Here is a 24,613-nt window from a genome sequence, read left to right on the forward strand (position 1 = left end):
AGACCTGTGTCTGTACTCCACAAACCTGGAGTAGTACCACAAACAGTGAGTACATCCCTGTGTGAAGTCCCATGTTTTATGCATTCTAACTATCAGAAACTAAAAAGAAAAATGCAATTAACCATGCAAGAGGGACTTCCCTGGTGGCTCAGTGGTTAAGAATACGCCTGCCAATGCAGGGGACACAGGTGCAAGCTCTGGTCCGGGAAGATTCCACATGCGCCACAACTACTGAGCCTGCACCCTAGAGCCCGCGAGCCACAACTACTGAAGCCCCCGCACCTAGAGCCCGTGATCCACAACAAGAGAAGCCACTGCAATGAGAAGCCCGCGCACTGCAACGAAGAGTAGCCCCCGCTCACTGCAACTAGAGAAAGCCCGTGCACAGCAACGAAGACCCAACACAGCCAAAAATAAATAAATAAAGTAATTAATTAATTTTAAAAAACATGCAAGAGGAAAGAGTGGATTACCTTTCCATTTTCTCTATAGAAAACGATTACAAAGTCGTTTTCCTATCCTCCTAAGAGTATACCTAAGATGGCACCTGTGGCCTGCCGTCATTCCCTAAATAATACATTGCTCTGGCCATCCAGAACTTTCTCCCATTGTCCACAACTAGGACTTCCCTACCTCCACCCCTGTGGCCCTCATCCTGGGGCCAGTGTGTGCTCCCCAGATCCTGCTTAGAAAAACAACCAGCTGGGCTCTGTTCCCATGGGCCCAGATCACAGATTTGAGATTCTGAAGAATGAAGGGGTCAGAATGGCCTGGACCCTACCTCTGAAACTGCCTTTCCCCATCATTTTCCATCCCCTTTCCCTACCCAGAAAACAAAATTGGAGTTATTTCCTCTTAGAACCTTTATGTTTGGCCACAGACGTGTTGTCTCCATTACCCTGTGAAAGGCCATCTAAACGTTGACAATTCTGCTGGGTTTTTCTTTCCACCTTTTCCTCCTCCTACCACCCCGACCCGGCACCCCTACCCCCTGCCCCCGTTCTGGCCTCCAGCCTCCCTTCCATTTTCCCAGCCCCACAGTGTCCTCAGAAGAACCCCTGACCTCTTCTCCCCTCTAACCCACCTCCCGCCCGCCCTTACCACCAGCCTCCTTGGCTGACTCTCTCATTAGAGGATCAGCCAGTGTCACATTTTCCTTAGGGTCTGTCTGGGCTCTTGGCTAAGGACCTGGGGAGCAGCAGAGGGAGCTTTTGGTTGAGCGGTTCGGCTGCAGGGTCCAGGTGGCTCCCGATGTAGAGGGCTGCATCTGGAGCACCCTCAAGCACAGCTTGAGCCATCAAGATGCTGAACTCAGCACTGAGAAGAGGGTATCAGTCAGGACGCTTGGGGGGACAGAAACCCAAGCGGCCAGCTTAGGCAAGACTTGCGTAACCACGAGGATGGAGGTGGGATGGAGGGGAGCTTCGGGGATGACTTGCATTTTTCCCATCTTTTGCCTTTTCCCTTCTGTGGGTGTCATTTTCGTTATTCCAGACAAGTAGCCCCAGACTCACCAGGAAGAGATTCAGAGCCAGTCTTTCCTGGTCCAAGTTAAGAAGTCCTAGAGACTTTGTAGATATATTGTGAATGGGAGTGTAAAATGGCACAGCCACTGTGGGAAACAAAAAGTTAAACATAGAATTACCACATGACCCAGCAATTCCACTCCTAGCTGTATACCCCAAAAGATTGAAAACAGGGACTCAAACATATACTTGTACATGAATGTTCATAGCAGCACTATTCACAATAGCCAAAAGGTGGAAACAGCCCAAATAGCCTTCAAGGGATGAATGGATAAACAAATTATAGTAAATACATACAATGGAATAGTACTCAGCCATAAAAAGGAAGGAAGTCCCGATACATGCTACAATGTGGATGAACCTCAAAACTAATATGCTAAGTGAAAGAAGCCGGACACAAAATTTCACGTATTATATGACTCCATCTATGTGAAATATCTAGAAGAATTCAATCCATAGACAGAACGTAGATTGGTGGTTGCCAGGGGAGTTAGAAAGGGGAAATCAGGACCAATTGCTTAACTGGTATGGGGTTTCCTTTGGAGGTGATGAAAGCATTTTGGAACTAGATAGAGGTGGTGGTTGCACAATATTGAATTGAATTGTTCACTCACATAATCATAGGTTATGTGAATTTCACCACAATAAAATTTAAAAGTCCCATAGGAGAGCTCTGATTGGCCTAGCTTGGGATCAGGTGCCCACCCTGGCCAATCAACAGGGACTAGGGGTGGATCTGCAAAGAGATGGCAGCTCCCATTGGTCACATGGTTGCAGTTGGGAGAAGCTACATTTCCTGAAGAGGTGGGAGACAGCGTGCTCTTCTTAGAAAATGATACTTTAGTTTAATAAATAAAAAAACCTTTAAAGATCAGAGCTAAAAGAGAACTGGAAAGAAGCTCTAAAGCCTTTCTATTTACAAAAGCAACATGCTTGTCGCATCAATTTAGAAAACCTTGAAAAATATTAAATATCACCATAATTTATTAATTTATTATCACCATAATTTATTAATTTTTATTAATAAAAATATTAAATATCAAATACCAATATTAAATAAATATTTTAATATTTATTTAAAAATAAATATCACCATAATTGTCATGACTCAGAGATTATCATGGTTAACATTTTAGATAGATAGATAGATAGATAGATAGAGATATCCTCCAAGACCTTTTATTAATGCATTTCCAGTTATAGACACACATATATGGATAAAAATGCCTTTAATGCATTTTATTCTGTCTCCTGCTTTTTTTCACCTAATCTATTTTGGACTTTTTCTAAATGTCATCAAATGTAGATTCATGCCATCATTTTCCATCATTTTAATATCTGTGAGCGATGACTTTTGAGTGGAAGTTTCTGAAAGGCTCCTTTGAGGAAGTGGCATTTGAACAGGCCATTGACTGATCAGGAGGCAGAGATGGCAGCTGGGGCTTTCTCAGCAGCGGGAACAGTGTGGACAAAAGCCAAGTCAGTGACCATCCACTCTGCCCACTAGAAGCCAGCCTTTGATTGATGAGGGAACCAGAGAAGGGAGGTAATTTTACCAAGGTCATGCAATGACTTGGTGTTAAGGGGGAGACTTGAACCCAAGACTCCCAGCTCCCAGCTCAGGGCTTTGGCCTCCACCGAATCCTGTCCAACCTCCTCACAATGGCACTCAAGGCCCTGCATCACCTGGTTCTCATCCACATTCATTATCTTCACCGCAGATGACAGCCAGTCATGGATCATGCTTCGTCTCTGCTTCATGCACAGACAGGAAAGTGGAGGACCACTGAGAGAAGGGCTGCCTGAAGTCACCGAGCTGGAGGGTAACAGTGGCTCATGTGGAGAGAGCACTTATGGCATGTCAGTTCAGGGCTGGGGCTTGGCCTCCACCTGGAAACCCCCGCCTCCTCTCCCTAGGGCCGTGCCTGTACTATCCCTGAGTCATGGTGGCTAGCCCGCCTCCTGTGAGTCAGCAGCATTCTTCAGGGCTGAGAGCACACAGCACAGCCACAGGCCCTCCCCTGTACCTCGGTGAGCCTGGTGCCTCCTCCAGCTAGGCTGGATGTTAGAGAGTCAGCCGGATGAGTGGCCTCAGGTCATGGCCTAATGACCTGGGAGCTGACCTGCGGGGGTCTCAGGGGTTCGGATGACTCAGAGAAACCTCAGCCACGTCTGTGCTGCCTGGAAGCTGGAAGCTGACCCTGTGTGCTCTCTGTGAAGGGGCCTGGGGTGGAAGGTCCTGGCAACGGTCTAGGCTGGGAGAGGAGGTGGGAAGCAGTGAGAAGGTTCTCTGACATGCCCTCCACCCTTCTTTGGTCAAGTCACTCCCCACCTCTGGGTGCGGAGGTGGTGCAGAGGGGATGGGGGATGTTAAGAGCACAGACTTTGCCGTGAGACAAACCTGGTTTGCAGCTGGAGTCGCAATTCTGCCTCTTATTCACATGTGACCTTGGCAAGTTACTTACCTTCTCTGGGCCTCTGAAAATGGGAAGACCAATATCCACCTCACAGAACTGTGGCAGGACTAAATGTACATAATGCACTTAGCACAGGGCAGGGCAAAGAGAAAGCACTTAAGAATTGAGTGCTATTATTACGATAATAGTAAATAGTATCCAGGCTCTTTTCTGGCATTCTTCTTTTATTCATTCACCCATTCACTCATTCATTCCCTTAACCAATATTTATTGAGTACTCACCAGGTGGGGACAAAGCTGAGAACCGGGCTTTCCAGAGACTAGAGGTCATCTAGTTGCTGATGTTCATGGTTGAGACCTTGGCTGAGCAGAGAAAACATGGATGTTGACAGGCGTGGTCTCCACGATCATGGAACTTACATTCTAATGGGAAAAAGTGACATCGTAAATAGGCAAACTGATAATGAGCAAGAAAGTGACAGATATGGTTGAGGGTGATTTGGGGAGGCCACTTAGATGGAGTGGCTAGGAGCGGCCTCTCTAAGGGGGTGATGTTTACGCTGTAGATGAGAGGGTTGAACTGTGAGAGGCCAGCCCCATGAAGAGGCAGGAGGTGGAGCGCTTCTGCCAGGGCAAGGGCAAGGGTGAGCTCCAGCGCCCGGCAAAATTCTGCTGGGGAAGGAAGGGTGAGGAGGTTAATGGGGCTGCCAGAGCGGCAGGACTTTTCAAGCTGTGTTAAAACATGTTCATTTCTTTCTAAATGCAATTCCATGCCTCTGTAGGCTGGAGTTCCAGGGCAACACTCCCAAACTCCTGAGTCAGAACTCAGTTGGGGAAAGCTTGACCATTTTCCCCAGGGGACAGCCTGTGTCCTGTCCAGGATGCTGTGACCCTCAGCCCTCCCAGCACCAGCAGGGCCCTCCCCGGAGCAGGGAGACCACAGCAAAGCTACCCAGCACCGGCTATTTCTGGCAGGGGAGGGGGTGCCTGGGCCCTGCAGCTGCATTCTTGGAGCAGATCTGCCCAAATGGTTGGACCTGAGGAATGCAGAACCACCCCTACCCAAGACACAAGGAGCCTTTTCTCACCCAGGCCCCTGGAATGAGGCTTTCCGAGGGCCGGAGTTCACTAGATTTCTGCTGTTTATGGTTAAGGCCTTTGCTGAGCAGAGAAAACACAGCTGTCAGCAAGAGGTCCAACACAACACCTGCAGGGAGGGACCTGGACTGGAGAAGGGAGGGGGCTGCCAGGCTCGCTGGGGTCCTCCCCCTGCCTACAGAGTTCAGTCACATTGGATTCTACGGTGACTGTCCTAGGCAGGGATGACAGCCTGCCATAGATCATCCCCTGAACACTCTTCAGAGATAGGAAAACTGAGGTCGCCTAGCTAGATCATAATAATTGCTAATGTTGAGAACTTATTATGGGTCTTCATGGTGGTAAGAACTTGACCAACATTTCACAACAACCCTGTGATGTGATTACTCCTGTTACTGCCATTTTACAGATGGGAAAACTGAGGCTTAGAGAGATTCAATTACATGCCCGATGTCAAGGAACTATTAAGTGGAGGAATCTGGATCTGAACCCAGGCCTTCTGACTCTAAAGCTCACTCTGGGTTTTTGTTTCCTGGTTGTGTTTTATTTACTTAAATTAATTTTTTTTTCTCAAAGAAGACTTCTTATTACTACTATTAAAAAAAGTCCATCTTGGGCAAAGGTAAAAATAAATGCAATGAAAACCAAATAACATGAGTAAATCCTAACTAAATACTGTTGCTGTCAAAGATCTGAACCTGAGAGGTGCTCTCAAATGATGAAAAAGAGAGATTAGCACGTGTTGGGTAGGTGTCTATGACACACTAGTGCTGAACGGAGGCTTTCTCTTTGAAAGAATCTGAAAGCTAAAATGAGAGGGAAAAGGAAGTCAGTTTTTCACTGTGTTCTTCCCAGTCCTTTAATTCAGCTTGGCTGTGTGGTCCTCGTTAGTGCCGTTCACCAAACAGTTCTGGGTTTCTGCCTCCCGGGCACATGGAAGGATGACACCTCCTGGTCCCTTTGTGGTTGGGTGGGGTCACATGACCAGTTCTGGGCCTGAATTGTACATTATTGTGGGCTGCAGCATTTAATTGCTGATTTGAGGTCCTCCAACGCTCTCTTTTCCAAAAAGCGGATGCCTCATAGCCTAGGTCCCAGAGTAAGGACAGTGCCAAGGAAAGTAAGCCCCCAGCGGAGCCACAGTGAATATGTAACATGGGCAAGAAATAGGCCTTGATGTCACAAGACATTAAGGCTTTCGGATTGTTTATTTAACACAGCATAACCTAACTATTCTGATTAATAGAGCATGTCATCCAGAAACATACTGAAGATGCAGCCCTCTTTTCAGAGCCCACAGCCTTAATTCCCGTGCGGTGCTGACATTGGCCAAGCCTAAGCCTTTGTCTTCCTTATAGAACGCTCTTACCTTTACCAGGTCTCCTTCCCTGGGTTCACTACCTTGGAAAACTAACCATTCCCCCAAAGTGCCCTTGCCTCTCCCCCTTCCAGAGCTTTGCTTTTGTGCGTTTGTCTCTGGCAGGAATGATACACACTGCCATCTCTGCCCCAGCCAGTGTCATGGTAATGAGACAGACTGCCTCTGTCTGGATCCAGGCTCAGCTGATTGTTAGCTGTGTGATCCTAGACTCATCACTTCACCTCTCTGGGGATGTTTCCTCATCTATAACATGAAGCTGGTGATAGCACTCTGCTATTCACAGCTGTTGTGAGGATTCAGTGTGTTAATAAGTGTAAAGCACATAGAACAATGCCTGCTGCATAAGAAGATATTTATAAGCATCAGAGTATCAGTATGTTCCCTGCTCATTGGAATCCTGCCTCCGTCTTGCTTCTGGCTTGTGCATGGAAGGCCTGGGACCCTCCCCCTTATTCCTGAGGGTCCCTTTGGTGGAAAGATTGGGTACCAAGTACATTAGTTTGCCAGGGCTGCCATAACAAAGTAGCACAAGCTGGGGTGGCTTAAAACAACAGAAATTTATTCTCTCACAGTTCTGGAGACTAGATATCCAAAATCAAGGTTTCCATAGGGCCATGCTCCCTCTGAGACTCTGGGTAGAATCCTTGCCTCCTCCTAGCTTCTGGTGGTGGGCGTCAAACCTTGGCCTTCCTTCGCATGCAGAAGCATCACTGCAGTCTCTGTCTCTGTTGTGTCATGGGACGTTCTCCTCGTGTGCTGTGTCTTCACGTGGTGTTCTCCGTGTGTGTGTGTCTCTTCTCTTTTTATAAAGGACACCAGTCCTATTGGATTAGCCCTCCCTCCCAAACCAATATGACCTCATTTTAACTTGGTTTCATCTGCAAGATTATTTCCAAATCAGGTCACATTCACAGGTACTGGGGTTAGGACTTCAACATATCTTCTGGGGGGACACAATTCAACCCAAAACACCAGGAGTCAGGAGACATGCCCCTTGACCTCTGACTTTCCCCATGGGCCATAGAAACTGGGACGCAGGTGAGTGGGGAGCTCTGGCTGGGGCATCAGGACACCTGGACTCTGGCTTCTGCTCCCAGCGTGACCCTGGGCACTCCCCTTCCTGGTCTCATTTTTCTTCATGGTAAGACAAGGAAAAGCATTCTCCAACCAGGTTCTTGTGAGACCCAAACAAGGTGGGGTATGGTGTGAAGGGGCTTTGCCAATCGAAACCCCATGCACAGATCAGAAGGCTTGCTCTCAGCCCTTGACTGCTCTCCCATCCTCACCCATGAGCTGGGCAGACTTACTGCAATGACAGTTTTTCTACTGACTCTGCTAATTAGACATGCCCGAGGCTGGGCCCTCAGCCCTCCAACAGTCTCCATCTCTGAGATTCTCTCATGAACTCACCCTTTCTCCTGGCTTCCTTAGTTCAGTTACTTGGCTCTCCAAGTCTCAGTTTCCTTCCCTGTAAAGTAGGAGGACTGGTTGCCACCCCATATGCTTATTGCAAGGATTATATTTAGAGGCAATGCAGTTAAGTCAGCACAGTGCCTGACACATGGTAAATTGAATAAATATTCATTAATATTGATTTGATCATCACCACCGGGAAATAGCACATACAACATAGAGACAGACAGTGCATCAGAGTAATTGCATCTCCCTTAGCCCTGGGCCTTCATTCATACCTTCATCCAGCAGCGTTCGATGCAGCCCCCTACTCAGTGCCTTGCCAGGCTTCAAAGAGGATGGGTCCGGTTTGTTGGGAAATCGCACTGGCTAGGCTTGCTGTGAGGCTTGGGGAATGGCCCCGCTCTCTCTGGTCCTTAGTCTTCTCGTTGGCACAATGAAGGTCTGAGTCTGTGCAGTCTCTGGGAGGCCCCTCCAGCTTTCCTGTTGTGTGATTCTAGCCTGAGGTGGTCCTTTAGGGCACTTCTGGCCCCAGATCAGGAGGTGCTGAGGATAGGCACAGTGGCAGGAGCTCAAATGCCAGGACTCCTGGTTCTGCTTCCTGCTCGGCCACTGACATGCTTGGACAATTCCTTCCCCACTTTGGGGGTCTTTCCTCCTTCATCACAGAAGAGGCTAGCCTAGATGAAAGCCCTTCAAGTCTGTTTTTCTGCAGTTCAACAACCAACCCCCCTTTGGAACATGCCAAAGCTGCCCTCACCACCCAGCCTTAACACCTGCCGTGTCTGCCACCAGGAGCACCGTCCTGCAGTGTAAATGTACTGCTTCACTTCATTCAGGTCTCCAGGATTCAGCAAAGCCTCACCTTCCCACCCTACCTAAAACCACACGCATATACACAGTCTTGACACTGTTTTTCCTGAAAACATTTATCCTTACCTGACATTATACTATACACTTATTTGTAGTTTGTGGTTTCCCAGGCTCTGCCACTAGCATATCTGCCCTATAATGACAGGGACCCTCTGTCCATTCAACACAACACCCCGGTGCCTACAATAGCACTAGGCACATAGTAGGTGCTTGATATATTGTGTAAGAAAGAGAGGGAAGGAGAGAGGAAGGAAGGAAGGGAGGGAGTGAGGGAGGAAGGGAGGGAGGGATAGCCATGAATTTAGCCAAGATCACCTAAGAAGCCTTTTCTTTCTCACCACTGCTGTTGCTAAGCAATGTCTTTTTTAGCTCGTATTTATCTGTTCAACCAATATTTACTGCTGGCTCGCTCTGCCCCAGGCATGGAGCTGAGCCCAGGGGATATGGAGGTGAACTTGATGCTCTCAGCCGTCTACTCCCAGATCTTACATCTTGTGAGGAAAAGCCAAACAATAAACCAGGCTTGCAGTCAGTGCAAAAACAGACAACAGAGTACCTTGTGATAATGGGACTGAGGACAGGCTGGGGGAGCAGGGAGGAGTTAGAGGAAAGCTTCTCAGAGAAAGTGAGGTGGGACCTGCGTGGTCACTCAGGGGATGGGGAGGGAGCCTGGGAGGCTGGGTTCCCGGTGTGGACCATGGCCGTCCAGGGCCAGTGCTCAGCCATCCCAGCCTGGGCCTCCTCTCCCTGTACCCCTGTGAATCCTTTCTCCCTAGCTGCTTGGTTGGGCCTTCCCGCCCCCAACCAAGTCAAGGCCCCCTCTCTGCTCTCTGCACATGAGGTGGCCAGGTCCCTTCTCTCTGAGCTGTCCCCGTCTCATGGTGGGCTGGCAGCTGCCTGATCCCCGCCCCCCCATGGAGCACTCCCTCTCCTCCCACTGTGACACACACTGGGGTCAGGCTCTGGACACGCTCCCTGACCTCTGCCCTGCCGCAGCTTCCAAACTGGGCTCCTTTCTCTCCAGCCTCACCTCTGGGGCATCCTCTCTGATTCCTTCTGCTATTTTCTCTCCTTACTTATCTTTTCCCTTCCCCTGAGGCTCGGGTGCAACCCCATGTTTCTTCCCAGAATCAGGACCTGGCCAGCCCCAGGTGATCTTTTCTTTTTTTTTTTTGGCTGCACTGAGCAGCATGTGGGATCTTAGTTCCCTGACCAGGGATCGAACTCGTGCCCCATGCAGTGGAAACGTGGAGTCTTAACCAGTGGACCGCCAGGGAAGTCCAAGGTGATGTTGAAGGGCATGTAAGGAGGCCATTTTCATGCAGGCTCCACTGAGGAAGAAGAATAAGACAAAGATGGAGAAGGAAGAGAAGGAGACAGACAGGAAGAGGAAGGAGGAGAAGGAGGAGGAGGAGGAGGAGGGGGAGGAGGGGGAGGAGGGGGGAGGAGGGGGAGGAGAGCTCCCCTGCACCGTGCCCTTTACAAACATCATCTCACTGCATCCTCACAAGGACTCTCTTTCTGGTCCCATTTTACAGATGAAGGCCTATAACACTGGCCTTGCCGTAGTAGGGGGTTGAGCAGGGGCTCTAAGCCGGGGTGCTGGCACCAAAGCCGTCTGCGCCACCTCTCCCTCTGTGCCTATCGGAAGAGCAGGGCCCGCAGAGTCCATCTGCTCTGCACCCCCGTGGCGGGGCTTGCCCGGGCTGCCACATTAGCCAATGGCCTGCTGCTTCTCCAGGGAATCCAGCCGTTTCCCCTGATGAGGGAGTGGGATAGGGTTGGGAGGTGATCAGAACCATAGAAATTTTCAAGTTTGGGCAAAACCTTGGGGAAGGGAATTAGACAGCCATCCTGCTCGCTGGACATTTTCATAAATAACAACCATCACAGCAGCTACCATTTATCTAGTGCTTACGACATGCCAGGCACTGCTGTAAGCAATTACACATGCATCAGCTGGCTTGATCTTCATGAAGACTATTACCCCCACTTTACAGGGGAGAACACTGAGGCAAGGAAAAGTTATATCCACACAGCTGCTAAGTGACTGGGCAGTGAATGAAGCTAGGAGGCTCCAGAGTCGAGCTCTTAAGCTCAACTGATAAAGCAGTTCTCAGGCACCAACATGGCCCTTGTTCATAGAATCGCCCAGGCTCAACCCCACTCCATGTTGGAACCCACAAGGGCAAAGGGACCAGTCATCACAGCCCGCATACACCCCCAGCCCTTGTCCTCAACCTTCTGAACGATTGTCCTGCAGACCTGAGGCCATTTTCTCGGTGATGGGTCTGGGTGCCTTTTAGAAGGAAAATACAATTTTCTTTTCCACTCAGCAAGCCCATGTTTCTTTCCCCTACCTCCAGCCCCAGTGTTTATTTCTGCAAGGAAATGGCCTTTGAAGTCCTCACTTCTTGAAAGTTGAGAGGGAGAGGGAGGTACTACAAACATTTAAAAGCATGTCCACATTTTGGTTGGAACATGGCATTTTTTAAAGGATTAATAACAGTTTTTGGAATCCACAGACCCTGCTTCTCTTTCAAGGTGAAAAAAATAATTACCCCTTGAATATCACGGCTGTGAGGGTCTGGGGGAAAACCCCGCTGGGGCAGAGAGCAGTGCCAAGGGTCTTTTTAGGCAGAACTAGGCAGAGTCTGATGAGGAACAGCTCCAAATCTGGTCCAAGGGGAAGATTTCATAGATCTACAGCAAAGTGAGAGTAAGAACAATGTAGTTTTTCCTAAAGCTTCGTTCACTCAGTTTAAAGAATTGTCTTTTGTTCAGGAGTTATGCCCTTCCTGCTTTGTTTGATATCAAAAAGTCCTTTCTTTAAGGAAATCATCGCTAAAAGATTATGAAACAATAGTCTTTTACAAGTGTATTTAGCGAAAGAAAATAGTTGGCAATCCTATCTCAGTCTCCCAGTTTTCAATTAAAAAATTGTTTTGAAATGCATCTGGCCTATGAAATCCCAGGTCTGAGTGTACAGTTGAGGAGGAAGGAAGATCTGGACAGAAGTTATCACAATTCAAAGTAGAAAGAGACCTCATAAGACATTGGCCAAAGTGCTGAGGCGGTTCAGGGGGGCTGTCTCCAGATGCACATCCTGGGGAAGGCGTCTTGGAGGAGGGGGCATTGGTCTAGGCCAGGAAGCGCAGGGACCACTGCACACCCAGGGCCAAGGGACTGCTCCAGGGAGAGGGGACAGAAGGAGCAAATCCACAGAGGAAGAAGCACAACGGCCCTGAGAGGACAACTGCCTGCCCACAGGCTCCCCCCAGTAGCTGATCTTGTGTATTCACAACAACCCTGCAAAAAATGTACACAATTATCCCCATCTGAACCCCCAGGAAAGGAAGGCACAGCAAGGTTAAAGTCACGTGCAAGGTGGCCCAAGAGTCTGGCTCTTTCCTGTCTATGCTGCTGCTTTCCATTCCATGGTGGAGTTAAGTTCAATAGAGAAAGAAGAACCCAAATCTACAATATACCAAATTGTTCATCAATGGCTTTTTGGGGCAATGAGACCATAGGTGAATTTTTTCTACTTTTCTGTATAACTCATTTTTCATATAAGAGTGAATTTCTTTAAAATAGAAAAGAGGTGGGTGCTTTGCTTCATTGTTTTAGTGGTTTTACCAGTAGGACAAGATTTATGGAGTTTTCTGGCCGTTCTCTGAGCTTCCCTTCCAGGACCAGACTTCTTGCTTCCTCTTTGTCTGTCATTCCCTTTGGCTCTAGACCATTACCCACCCCCTTTGAGGGCCCCAGCCTGGCCCTGGCCTATGGCTAACTGTCAGGACCAGAGTGTGTTGTGATAAACCAGAGCATATGGACCAGTGGAGAGACCACGGGCCTGGGAGAGGAACTAGGTCTACTTCCTGCTCTGCCATGAATGTGCTGTGTGGCCTTGGGCAAGCCCCTTTCCCTCTCTGGGCCAGATGTTACAGTAGGGCCCTTTCATACAGAGTGGCCTACAGCTGAACTATTGCAGTGGTCAAGGAGGCAACCCCACCCCCCAGATCCTTTCTTGAGGTTCCTCCTTTTCCACAAAGAGCAGAGAGCGACAGATGCAGGGCAACCTGGAGAAAGGCAGCGTGATACCAGCAGGAAGAGCACTGGGCTTGCCTTCTGGAATTCTAAGTTGAAGATTCTCTAGGTGGGCATTATCTGGAGTATTCTACTCCAGACTCTCTGTGTCTTCCGACTGCCCTGAGAATAAACCCCAGATTCCTTGCCATGGTCCCACGTGATCCATCTCACCAGCTGACTCTGCTCCCATCTCTGCCTCTTGCTCATACCCCTCCTATCGCACTAGCTCCCTGCCTTCCCTCCAAGCTCATATGCCCTCAGAGCCTTCGCACTGGCTATTTCCTCGGCCTAGAACTCTCTTAAACCTTCACACCGCTGCCTCCTTCTTGAATCTGGAGCCCCAGCTGCAAAGTCATTCCTCAGAGAGGTTTTGCCCACCACCAGCCCCGTCCCACGACCCCATGTCTGCACCCCTCCCCCTTTCATCCCCGTGACAATCAGCATCATGCCACCAGGGACCTTCTGTCTGCTTCCCTACTGTGGCCTCAGTGCTTAGACAGTCAATAAATATTTGATGAACGGGTGGTTGAATGACTAGAATGGGCCTCAGTTCTCCTATCAACACAATGGGAAGGTAGGTATAACTCCAGAGCTCTGGTCACAGACACCTTTTCAAATGTAATACGGTTTAGAGATCCTCTCCCCAAGAAAGCACATTCACAATATTTTGCATCGGCTTTGGGGAGAGGGGTCCTCAGCCCCTTTGATACCTACCCCGGGTACCCTGACCTTGCTGAGGTTTTCAGATTTGGGAATAGAAAACAGTGAAGATCAAATGGCTCTTCCTTTGGTTGCAAAAGGTGGTCAGGATTTGTTTCTCGCCTTTTGCGGGATTTATATTTCCTCATTTGGAGGGAAAAGTGCCCCTTGGTGCCCCTCTCACTCTTGCCCCTACCTCCTGGCAGTCTGGGCTCGTTATTCTTGCTCTTTGGTTGCCCTCCCTCGTTCCTTCTGGCCCGTTCCTCTCCTCTTCCTGCCGCTAGGATCTTAAGACACAGCAGACTCAGCACCAGCGCCCCCTTCCCAGAGGAATGGTCTCCCTTAACACCAGTATGGTCCCCGCCTATAAAACCTTTCGGGGGCTTCCCTGGTGGCGCAGTGGTTGGGAATCTGCCTGCCAATGCAGGGGACACGGGTTCGAGCCCTGGTCTGGGAAGATCCCACATGCCGCGGAGCGACTAGGCCCGTGAGCCACAATTGCTGAGCCTGTGCGTCTGGAGCCTGTGCTCCGCAACAAGAGAGGCCGCGATAGTGAGAGGCCCGCGCACCGCGATGAAGAGTGGCCCCCACTTGCCGCAACTAGAGAAAGCCCTTGCACAGAAACGAAGACCCAACACAGCCATAAATAAATAAATAAATAAAATTAAAACCTTTCAAGTTCATAAACTCGTAACTGCAGAAATCTGTCCAAACATTCTGGGGCCGTTGTAACTATTGGTGTTGGCTTGCAGACCTGAGCCGAGCTGCCAGGGTTTTAATGAGGAAATACTTAACAGCCCCAGCCCAGGATAACAGCCAGGGAGGGCAGGGATCCCGCCGCTGGGTGCCAAGGAGCCCGAGCTGGCCTCCACTGCACAGTGGACAAGACAGGCTATGGAACAATTTCTCGGCAAAGTGAAATTGACCTAATCCTGTTACCTTTTGCGGGTGTGGTTGGAAGAGGCTGAGATGGGTCAGAGGTGGTGGGACAGCTGTCAAGAGTGAGAGCTTAGTCAGAGCTGAACTTTTGTGTTGAGACCCATGTAGCCAGAGAGATGAAAAAGGCGTCTTTTCTCTCCCAGGCTGGAGCGTGCTGTCTTTTCCATGATTAATGTAGGGAGAATGGCTTAGACACTTCTGAGGGCTGACGCTGAGAAGTGGTTCCTTTTTTTCCTCCTCCTCAGGCGCCTGTCTGGAGGATGATGGGCCGGGAAGGGTCAGGCGTGTTGGTGCGGGCTGCTGCTGGGCCACCTGGAACTTGCACAGGAATCCACTTCACTGAACACACAGGGCCCCTGGCACCCGGGAGGTGGGCTGCGGGCCACCTCAGGAAGAGAGGTTGCTGCAGCCCCAGCTAGGAGGCTACAGAGAAGCAACTGCCCGTGACATTTCCCCTTCCACACGCCACATGAAACAGTTCTTGGGGGAGATGGAGAGAGAACATACTTCAGAAGTGGGTGTGATAATTTGGGCCTGGCAGATGAGGTGCCCCATGAGAAGGGGGCAACTCTGTGGCCTTGGATCTCCTGGAGAATTAGTCTGAAGGAGTTCCCTGAGGTCTGGTCAACAGGAGAAAGGGCTCATTGGCTGTGTGGTTAGAGGGAATTGCTGCCCCCGTGACCCCTGCCAGAAACCCCCTCTCCCTACAGCGTGAAGAAGGGCTGGGACCTGCATGGGGCCACATTTTGTGCCTGGGGCTCAGTGGGCAATTCTAAAAACTGGGTACCCAGAGGCACTAAGTCAAATCAGCATATCTGACCTCCCCACGTGGTCCAGCCTGTCACCACAGCTTGGAGCCCCAATTTGCAGGGCAGTTGGCCCCAGGCCAAGGAGAGCCCATAAATTTCAGGCCCATGGAGGAAGGAAGGTCACGCTGGCAGAAGCTGGGGGATAGAGGTCTTTCTCAACAGAGTAATGGACCTCTTTTCCCTTCATCCCATCAACAGCTCTCAAGACCTTGCTTTGCCTAACGTCCTGGTTCCCACTGAGACTCTCCAAGACACCCTTGGGATGGAGCCCTGCTCTCTTTACAGGTAAGACCCTGGGAATCCTTCTTGCAGCCCTGGGGGTCAGGAAAAGTGTTAGTTAGCTTCCTATTGGACAGAAGAAGAAACTGAGGCCCCAGAATAAACTGAGTTAGAATCATAAAATGGATTTTCCCTTGGAGGCCATCTGGCAACCTTCTGGTCTGGCAAGTGGGAACTCTACAGCTAAGAGAAGGGAGAGGACTAAATGTGCCCCCGTCGCCACCCCCATACCCCACTGCACTGCATGATCCCCTATGTACAGGACCCCTGAACCCGGCCTCCCTCTCTTCTGCTCCCACCTCTGGAGGGGGCCCAGCAGGCCACCCCCATGCAGATGTCGCCCTGCTCCCAGCAAAGTCTGGGCCTGGGCCAGAGGAGCCTCAAGAAACTCGTCATAGCTGAGGAGGACAAGAAAGCACCAGATGCAGGGGCAGGAGTCAAGAAAGCTGACTTCAGTCCCAGTTCCCTGCTAGAAAGCCCTGTGCCTTTGGGGAACCCTTTTACAAGTATCCCTCGCGTTTGAAGAACACATTATGTTTTACAAGGCTCTTTCACGTATGTTATTTCATTCTATCCTTAATCTCTTGGGGCCTCAGTTTCCCCACATCAAAATGAGGGAATTGAACCAACAGATGGCTTCAAGGCTTTCTCCTCCACATGCAAAGATTTTGCGAGAGACTATGTTTTATAGTATCATATATATTATATTGTTCATTTTAGGATTTATGGTGCTAAGAGTCTGTGTCCTGGGATTCTAGAATCCTGGGCTTCTAAAATTCAATGGTCTTTGATTCTGAGAACATACGACCTTTTTTGTCCCACGATTCCATGTGTCAGTATTTCCCAGATTTCAGTGGTACCCGTACCACATTTACCATGTAGGTTATGTCTGCATACCACCTGTATTATTATTCACTTAGTGTTTTTCTTTAAATAGACTCTTTTTAACTTAAACAAATGTCTTTAAAATGGAAACTTTATATCACTACTGCAAATGGAAAACCAGTCTCACCTGCCATAAATAGGAGCTAAAAGTAAAAATAAATACCATAAAAACAATGTTATTAAATTCTAACTAGATACTGTTGCCTGCCAAAGGCTCCGAGCCCAAGGCCTGCTTTAAAAAAAATTTATTTAACTGTGAGTGTGTATATATATACACACACACACACACACACACACACACACACACAGGCTAGCAAGGCTTAAAGAGGTATTAAAGACATGTTAGCATCAAATTAAAACAGTATAATGAGAAGGCCTGAAAATAAAACTGCACTTTTCATCTCGTACTCATTAAGGGATTCGGTATGCCGTGCCATCTCTGGACATCACCTACGTTCACCACAGGAGTGTGTCCCTTCACTGTGCAAATCCCCTGGCTCTGCTACGTGGGTGAAGGCACCCGGAACTCTCACCTCCCAGGCCACAAACGTATTATCCAGAGATAATTGCCCTCAACTTTAGGCCTGGGGCTTCCTCTGCTCGTCCCCCTCTGGCTAAGAAGGGGGAGACTGGAAACCCCCAAAGCCAACCACCTGGAGACAGAGACATCCGTGGCCCCAGAGCCGCTGGCAGGACTCAGCCGGGCAGAAGTGCTCTTGCTTCAGCGCAGGTGTGATGACAGCTGGGCCTGTGGGTGATGCCTTTGCCTGAGGGGTGGAGAGGGCGGGCACAGACCCAGTGGGGCTGCACCCCCAGGTCAGGGAGGGTGAGGGGCTGCAGAAACTGCCTGGCGTGTTCAAGGCGGCGCTCACCCTCTCTGGGGCTGGCTGCAGAGCTAGGGGCATCAGGCCAGGCCCTGACCTCTGGGCAGGGGGACCCAAGTCCTAATCCCACCCACTGCTGGTCCACAGTGGGACTGTGGGCAAATTTCTTCTCCGTGGAGCCACTTCCTTCCTCCCTGTAAAATCGTGATGGATGCACCGGCTCTGACCATCGCGTCTGACTGCCTGCGGACTCCCAACTCACATATTTGTATCTCAGATAAATGGCTCCTGCTATTATTGTTACAACAATAATAATTATTATTTAACCCTCACAATTCTTTGGGGAAGGGTGGGGTGGGCAGCAACTTTCTTATTGACAGGGTCAATACATATAAATGTTCTGGTACAGGGACTTCCCTGGCGGTCCAGTGGTTAAGACTTCGCTTTCCGGGACTTCCCTGGTGGTGCAGAGGTTAAGAATCCGCCTGCCAGTTCAGGGTTTGAGCCCTGGTCCAGGAAGATCCCACATGCCGTGGAGCAACTAAGCCCATGCGCCACAACTACTGAAGCCCGCGCGCCTAGAGCCCATGCTCTGCAACAAAGAGAAGCCACCACAATGAGAAGCTCGCGCACCGCAACTGGAGAAGAGTAGCCTCGCTCGCCGCAACTGGAGAAAACCCGCACGCAGCAATGAAGACCCAACGCAGCCATAAATAAATAAATAAATAAATAAATAAAATTTTAAAAAATACACTAGTGAAAGAAATTAAATTAAAAAAAAAAAAGACTTCGCCTTCCAATGCAGGGGGTGCAGGTTTGATCCCTGGTCAGGGGAGCTAAGATCCCACATGCCTTGTGCCCAAAAGTCCAAAACGTAAAACAGAAACAATATAGTAACAAATTCAATAAAGATTTTAAAAATGGTCCACATCCAAAAAAAAATCTTAAAAAAAAATGTTCTAGTACAGGGAAGTACTTCATAAATTTGGTAACAATTCTGTTTCCCACCTGCCAGGCCCCCTGGCTCCTGACGGCAGCATCAGTCTCTGAACTGGGCTCAGCTTCGGCAGCTGGGCACAGAACAACTTCTCCGTGATGGTGACCTTGACCTCACATCCAAGGCAACCTCTCTTCATCTGACTCCAGAACAATATCTGAAAAGCCAGGGATGCCTTCCTCCCTGCTCCCTTCAGCCCGTGTACATTCCCACCTCTTGCCTTCTGCCCTTACTCCTGCCTTCACCCTCCTCTCTGCCCCTGGCTTAATCCAGCCCACAGGACCAAATTCCGAGACCCAGGTGACGGTCCTGGCTGGACCCATGATTCTCTGATTACTTTAGGTAAGTCCCGTGGCTGCTCTGGGCCTCAGTTTCCCCATATGAAACAAAACATTAAACTGAACGTCCTCCAAGTTCCTTTCAGTCCTGGCATTGGGAGTGGCAGATGCAGCAGTGCCCACCACAAGAAGGAAGTGATCCTGGCTACTTGGAATCCCTTGGATCAATGAAGATCTATCAGACTTGCAGTCAGGAAAATGGAGACAATCGTCTCCATGGCTTCTAGAGAAGGTTCGTAGCCATCACCTCTGCAAGCAACAAGAGGACGGGACCACGCCTGTATTTACTGACCCTCACATCCTCAGCCCAGCACAGTAGTCAACACATAAAAGTTGCTCAATAAATAATAATCAAATGAATGCATCCATGCTTGAAAAGTGGTATGATAAGATTATTATTAGAAACTGAAGTTGGAGTCAAATGAAATCAAGTTAGGGCTCCTTAACCTTAAGCTCCAAAGAGAGAAGCCCCCTCATCCCTTCAGTCTTTTCCTCCAGGCTCGAACTGCTGTATCGGCGCAGTCTAAGCATGTGTGTGTGTGTGTGTGCGTGTGTGTGTGTATGTGAGACAGAGAGAGAGAGAGAGACTATTAACTTCTTTTAGCTAAATAAACTTCAAATCTACAGGTATCCTTACCATGCTCAATATTCAATCATTTATTTCACAAACATTTGTTGAGAATGTCTGTGTAGCTGAGGCTACACAGACCTCAGTGGGGGACAGGCATGGAATTCGGGAAGTCAGAACACTTGTTTCCTAGCCCCAGCTCTGACAAACATTCTGACCTTGGGCAAGTCACTTTTTTTTCTTAGTAGCCTTAGTGTCCTCATCTGTGAAATGGGGGAATTGGACTGATAATATTTAAGAATCTTTCCTTTCTTATCATCTATGACCAACCTGTGAGCTACAGATTCCTGGGTGGGGGTGGGGGGGATGTGATGGGGGGAGGAGGGCAGAGTTTTTTTTAAGAGGTCTGGGAAGTCATCAATGCATCAAGAATTGTCTGCAGGGGCTTCCCTGGTGGCGCAGTGGTTGAGAATCTGCCTGCTAATGCAGGGAACACGGGTTCGAGCCCTGGTCTGGGAAGATCCCACATGCCGCGGAGTAACTAGGCCCGTGAGCCACAACTACCGAGCCTGCGCGTCTGGAGCCTGTGCTCCGCAACAAGAGAGGCCACAATAGTGAGAGGCCCGCGCACCACCATGAAGAGTAGCCCCCACTTGCCGCAACTGGAGAAAGCCCTAGCACAGAAACGAAGACCCAACATAGCCATCAATCAATCAATCAATCAATAAAGAAATCTTTAAAAAAAAAAAGTTTCCATTGTTTAAAAAAAAAAAAGAATTGTCTGCAAACTAAATACATGAAATTACAACATCTTTCACGTGTGTTGGTGTAAGGAGGATGATGCGCTTTGCAAAAGGGTCTCATACGTTAAAAGGCAGAACCTCTGACGTGAATGGCACTGGCTCTAGTCCTCACTCGCATGGAACTTACAGTTTTACAAATAGGATAGAATCCAAGTCACCTGAATACAAGGAGAGAAGCAGATGTAGGTCCTGAAAGTCCAGAGGCCAGAGAGACCAGTAATCTTCTGGAGGTCACAGACCCCACGGAGAATCTAAGAAAATTATTGACTTTCCCCCATAAAAATGCATGCTGACACCAAATTTCACATACAATTTCTTGGTGATCAAAGGCCTCCTAGTTCATTTCACAAACCTGAGGTTAAGAACTCTTGACTTAGATAAACCTATAAGCAGAAGTCAGGTGAGTCTGGAGAAAATCCCTACATTGAATTCTTTTTTTTTTTTTTTTAATTTTTATTGGAGTATAGTTGATTTACAATGTTGTGTTACTTTTAGGTGTACAGCAAAGTGAATCAGTTATACACATACATATATCCACTCTGTTTTAGATTCTTTTCCCATATAGGCCATTACAGAGTACTGAGTAGAGTTCCCTGTGCTATACAGTAGGTCCTTATTAGTTATTTATTTTACACATAGTAGTGTGTATATGTCAATCCCAATCTCCCACTTTATCCCTCCCCCACCCCCGTTACCCCCTGGTAACCACAAGTTTGTTTCCTACATTGAATTCTTGAACAAGAACAGCACACAATTTATTGGAGAGGCTAGAGACACACGGGGGTCAATGGCCTAGAGACCTGGGGGGCCTCAGCCAGAGAGAGAAGGGAGAGGGGGAAATCTGGGTGAAGTAAACCATGAGCCATTTTCTCTGTTACTTTTGTTAGACAAAGCAATTCTTCAAGCTATTTTGAAAGACCAAACTCATAATCTTCAAAACATAAAAAAGCAGAGCCTCTTAAATCATTGGGGAATTGTTTATAAATAAAATTATTGGATTAAATTATCTGTTCATAATCAACAGAGGCTGGGCTGAGAATCCACAACCTCTGTGACTGGATGTAGAACAGCAGAGAATCAAGAAGGGCCCCTGTCCAGACAAGACCCCCCCAACCATGGTCCTGTTCAGAGGCAAGACCACTATCTGGAAAACTCTTTCTCCATTGTCATGAACATGTACCTCCCGGTGCTAGAAACTTGATGGGCATACAAGATTTAAAAGGTGCACTACAATTACACTCAGCAGTCTCATGGCAAAGGACAAAGGACCCAATGGCCAAGTGTAGTTTGAATGAGGCTGTTTGGCAGTCAAGGGTGCAGACTCCCTGAGGGTCTGTGGGGATGGACTGGCTGGGGAGGAGGGAGGAAGTGTGTGCCACTGAAAACAGGCTTCTCACAGCTTAACGTGTATCTGAATCACCTGGGCATCTTGTTACCGTGCAGATTCTGATTCAATAGATCTGGGGTGCAGCTGAGAATCTGCAGTTCCAACAAGCTCCCAGGTGATGCCAGTGATCTGGTTCTCAGGTCACACTTTGCTAGCGAGGTCTGAGATAACAAACAGCCATGACAGCAGAGCATGGCTAAGCCCATGAACTTTGGAGTCAGACAGACGTGGGTGCAAATCCTGACTTCCCCATCTCACTAACCAAATAACCTTAGTTACTCAGCTTATTTGAGATTCATCTCCTTATCTGTAAAATACAGATTATAGGCAGGAGTGTTTGTTGATTCAACAAATACATATTTAGCATCAGTTCTGTGTCAGGCTTGTGCTGGGCCCTGGGGACGCAGTGGTGAGACAACACAGACCCAGTTCCTTCTCTCGTGGACCTGATGGCATTGGAGATGATGGATGTGAAGTATTCAGCACCGTGCCTGGTACATGGTAAGAGCTCAACAAATTACATCCATTTCTACGAGAGGAGGAGTGTCATCAATTTCACGTGCCCAGGGAAGAGAACCCATCTGTTAAATGCTGACTGTGTGAAAGGATATGAGATTCATTCTGCAATCCATGGGACACAGACGTGAAGAGTACATGGTCCGTCTCCTTGAGGACCTCCTGGTTTAGTGGGAAGGTGAGTATTTAGCCTGAGTGGCCCCCGTAAGCTGCCCGGTTGTCCCCAATGGCACAAGTTAGTGGTGGGTTCACTCTGCTGACGCACTTGGTCCTGAACCATCAGCCTCCATTCACCCTTCCAAGCTGGCCCTGGTTCTCGCCTGATTGCTCCACCCCCAACTTTAGTTTTCTTACTCTGCCTCCCATTTATCTGCTCTTTCCTCATCCCTGTGACTTGAAAAATGCCATTATCCCCCCTCAGTAAGGATCCTGACCTCCGTCTTGCTATGCCAGCCAGACAGCCCTAGACCTCCCACTTGGAGCTGGGCACCACTTCATGGGCCTCCCTATCAATCTAGACACCAGTGTTGTGGGGTTCTGGGGGGGAAGAAGTACAAAGATTCAGAATGCTCTGGAGAGCTGCATCCTCTCCTCAGCGGAAGGCCCAGTGGAGCCAGATAGGCCTAATCAAGAGGCTGGAGTTCGGGTTGTCGATGGAGGAATGACAGCCACATCCAGGTGGGTTTGGCTTCCAGGGCACCTGGATCTGGACCCCTACCCCGACCCCGTGCTTCCTTCCTGGCACACGCTTCGCTGCACTGGGGTTGAGTCAAGGCCAGTGAGAAGGAACAGGGGGCAACTTCAAGAACAGCCAATGACAGAAGACCCAGAGGCAGCCCTAACCTTTAAAAGAACTGCGAATGAATGACGGAGACTTATTAAGAAACTATCACGTGCAGCACTGGGCCCTGGAGGCGCCGTGAGGAGTGCGGCTGAGTCCCCGCCCTCATGGAGCTTAGTCTAGCAAAGAAAGCCACCGAGTTGGCGGGGCATTTCAGTACAATGCAGCGGGTGCTGTCGGGGGGACACACGGAACCAGTGAGTGATCGGCAGAGGCCTCCCAGGAAGCAGAACTTTAACGGGGAGCTCAAGGAGAAGGAAGGCGAGGCAGGGAAAGATGAAGGCAAAGAGCCTTCCACGATGGGTAAAGAGCACACGTGAAGGCTGATCCAGAGGGCGGGTGCGTGTGGTCCACGTGAGGAGAGTGAGAAAGGGGTGTGGTGAGGCATGGGGCCATGCACAGGCCATGAAGTTGTGACCAGTCTGAGGAGCCTGGTCACTCTCCTGAGGGCAACGGGGAGTCAGCGGATGGTTCTATAGTGTGATTCAGCAGTACGGCTACCGGCCCCCTTTTACAGATGGGGAAACTGAGGCACTGAGGAGTGGTAGGTCACCGGCCTGACGTCACACTACCAGAAAGTGAGGGGACCAGGATGCAATCCCAGCAGTCCAAGGCCTGAGCCTACACTCTCAAGCACCTTGTTAAGTATGTATGCAGATACAAATACACGTATGTTAAAATTAAATAAAAATTTTTAAAAAAACTGCACCCAGGGCGCAGGGCTCAGCCAAAGGCCGTACAGGCAAACCCTATTTAAAGCATTTAACAAGGAGCGTCTTAATGATCTCGTTAGCCCAGACAGGGCCCTCAGGAAACTTGAGGTGAGGCCCTGCTTTAAATGGGGCTTCTTTGAAGTGGCCACCACCTGAAGCAGCCACCTGAGAGGGTGGGAACAAAGCCAGCCTGTGAGGCCTGTGTCCGCTCGGGTAGGCAGCACGGGGCTGCTCACACGGCAGGACCTTGGCCTCAGCAGGGCGCCCGTCGGGTTTCCATTAGCTCACTCCCAGCCGCCCTCTCCACAGGCCCGTTCAGAGGGGCGATCTGGCTGGCCACACACGAGGTCATGCGTCGTGATGGCGGCAGCCAGAAGGGGCCTGAGGCCTCACCCTCTCAGGTCTCGACTTCCAGACTCCTCTGAGCCCTGGCCTGGCTCGTGACCAGGGATGCCCCATGCATGGGCTCTCTCTGACCCCAGGCAGGCTCAACCTCCACCTCCTGTGCCCTTCAGTTCCTTTCATCAGTTTTCTTGTTTCTAGACTCACACACACACCCCCCTTCCCTTCCAGCCACCCAACTCTGGTCTCTCCATGACCCCCTTCAGGGTGGGTGCTTGATCTTACATAAGAGCAGCTGTGGAGACCCCAACTGGACATTCTCCTCCATCCGCATGGACGTCTGCTTCTCAGGCCAGCTCTGGGTCCTCTGGGCTCCCTCTCCCTCTGGCTGGGTCCAGCGTGAAGGGGGAGGGTCAGCACCTCAGCAGGGCCCTGCCACACGTGTTCTAAGCTGCCCCAGCCAAGTCTTCGGGTGAGACCTTCCGAGAAATGAGCACCTGGCCAATTGTTCTGCCATGGGGTGCAAAATCCAGACAGGCAGAAGGAAGCGATTCACCTTTGCAGAACTGGATGCCGAGGCCCTCCCAGCAGGCTGCGGCTGAGGCCCCTGCCTATTAATAGTCAAGCAGCTGTTTGCCTCCCTGAATGAGACTCTTTATTACAAGCTGCGTTGACAAAACAGATCCCGCTCCTTCCTGCCTAGAATATTTGAGGGTGGAGGGGCCGGAGATGTTCCTTCCTTCCAGGGAAGTTGAGAAGGTCAGCAGTGGAAGAGACCTTAACGGTGACCTCCCTCAACACTGGAGAGGCCAAAGCCAAGCTCATTACCACCAGCCCCTCAACCCCCAACCTCACTCCTCTGCCCATGTTCCCAGC

At 49.6% G+C, this 24,613-nt stretch overlaps 1 long non-coding RNA gene across 1 annotated transcript; it reads right to left on the reverse strand.

The window, feature by feature from the left end:
• Positions 1-1,557: 1,557 nt before the first annotated feature.
• On the reverse strand, positions 1,558-24,271 carry LOC132363861 (uncharacterized). The gene is made up of 3 exons (XR_009502662.1): positions 24,023-24,271; positions 4,226-4,366; positions 1,558-1,612 (listed from the first exon to the last, which is right to left on the reverse strand). It is a non-coding gene; the product is annotated as an uncharacterized LOC132363861 (long non-coding RNA).
• Between the last annotated feature and the right edge of the window lie 342 nt (positions 24,272-24,613).

This window comes from Balaenoptera ricei, chromosome 3 (assembly GCF_028023285.1).
Source record: "Balaenoptera ricei isolate mBalRic1 chromosome 3, mBalRic1.hap2, whole genome shotgun sequence".
NCBI classification, from domain to species: Eukaryota; Metazoa; Chordata; class Mammalia; order Artiodactyla; family Balaenopteridae; genus Balaenoptera; species Balaenoptera ricei.